The sequence below is a fragment of the Cynocephalus volans genome, chromosome 15 (genome assembly GCF_027409185.1).
Source record: "Cynocephalus volans isolate mCynVol1 chromosome 15, mCynVol1.pri, whole genome shotgun sequence".
Lineage (NCBI taxonomy): Eukaryota > Metazoa > Chordata > Mammalia > Dermoptera > Cynocephalidae > Cynocephalus > Cynocephalus volans.
Genome location: NC_084474.1, coordinates 37849445 through 37851489, shown reverse-complemented (window position 1 = coordinate 37851489; position 2045 = coordinate 37849445).

Below are 2045 nucleotides of genomic sequence, written 5' to 3'. Positions count from 1 at the left end.
TTCCATATTTTATTAAGACTAGGTATGCAAGAATAGATGTAATGTTTGTTTTAAAAAATTTTGTGTTAAGAACATACATTGGGAAGAATACACTAGAAGTACAGTTTATGAGATAAGTATTACATTAGCTGAAATAGTTAGAATTTTGCATTTCTAAGTCCTCTGAAATTTTGTCTTACTATTTATATACATAAACATTCAAGTGGAAAGTTACCTTTTCGGGAAAAATTTTCTGTTTAGTTCCAAAAGCCATATTTAATTACATTTGTAAGGATATAACAAGTACTTACTAGACTAAGGTTTCTTGCTTTGCAGAGAACCTTATTTGGTTTTTTCATCAATGTACATAGAGCCCCTAGCACAATACCTGCCAAATTGTAGGCAATCTAAAAATGAATATTTTAAGAAGGAATATTTCAAAGGGAGCAATTCCTAGTTATAATAGATACATAAAGTAATGAGCTCACTATTTTCTATTTTTGCTTCAGGCTTTGAAGTAAAAATTATCTAGTTATCCTTTTTGCATTTCATGTTACCATGCCATTTCACGTAATGATACTGCCAGACAGCATTGCTTATTATGGGCATTTCTAAAATTAATATAATATTTTTTCAAAAGCACTGTATTACAGTATATGTTTGGGTTTGCTTTAAAGTCCCTGTGTAAGAGAGAAGAAAATGTTTCCAGAAGGCACTCTCATCAGGTATCTAAGTAGATAAAGTATAACATTTTACTAAATTCAGCATTCACATTTTAAAGATGTTTACACTGATTTGGTCATGCTAGCAAAGATACTGTACTGTTAATATTGAACTATTTGGTGTCTTTCCAAACTCCTTATTTAACTTTGTTGCTGCTGGATTGGATTCTGTTAAACCTTTAAATATTCCTTAATAGTCTTTGCCTATCAAACTCAAAAAGAATTGTACCAGTTCATAGACATTTTTAAAGGATTAATTTAATTTTAGCCTTGTTGCTTGGCACATGAACAAACTATTAAGTTTTGTTACAGCCTTGTGTTTGTTCAAGTGAAAAGTACTTCTATAAAGTTTTTAAGGTATGAGGTTATTTTATTGTTGTGATTTGAATATTATAATTACTGTATTTGTACTGTTCATTATGCACACTGAAAACATCTCATACTGTATTATTAAGACAAATTTTTTTGCAATTAAATTTATTTTAATTAAGAAGACTATCATATGAATACAATTTTAAATAAAAAGTATGATTGATATTTACATCATTAAAGTTTATAATTTACTACTTTAGGGGTTTTGTATTGAGTTACAAATATTTAAAACTTGCGATTGTGATTGAATATGTATTTTTTTTCTATAGTTTTTTCAACTTTTTTAAAGACTTAAAAGCATTTTTTTTCCTATAAGTAGCTTTTACATCTTCTCATTCTAAAAATGCAGTTGGATGTTTTGTGGTTGAAATTTCTTTAGATACTGAAAAATATGATTGACAAGTGAATTATTCAACAATAATTTGAAAATCTTTCTTTAAGTAACAGGACTTCTTAGACTGAACATGTATATGTTATAGGCAGAGTATATTTTCTTCCTTTATGTGTATACACACACAAAGGTACATAAATATATACACTTGAATACCTCTCCCCACTTTTTAAAATAAATTGAGCTCATTCTATTATGTACTTATTTGTGAAGCATTTGTTGGCTTCATTATGAATTATTCGCTATTCCTAGAAATGGTTTACAATGCCTGAGTCAGTAGTTTGCCTTGATTTATATCATTGGGACTCAGTTGTCCTTAATTTTATGATCTAGTGTAGAGCCTAAGATGTCATGTTCATGTTTAAAGAAAGAAAAAAAATAAGCATTTCAAATTGTTTCCTTTCACCCAGGTCCTTATCTTTACCCTGCCTCATTTAGGAAAAATAAAAGTACTTTTTTATGATCTAATTAATACATGTACATTGTTTAAAATTTCAAATAATACTATAAAGCTTGGAATGAAAAACAGCATTTTCCTATCTCATTCTACCCCACTCCTGAGTCCATTGCCCCAAACTCTT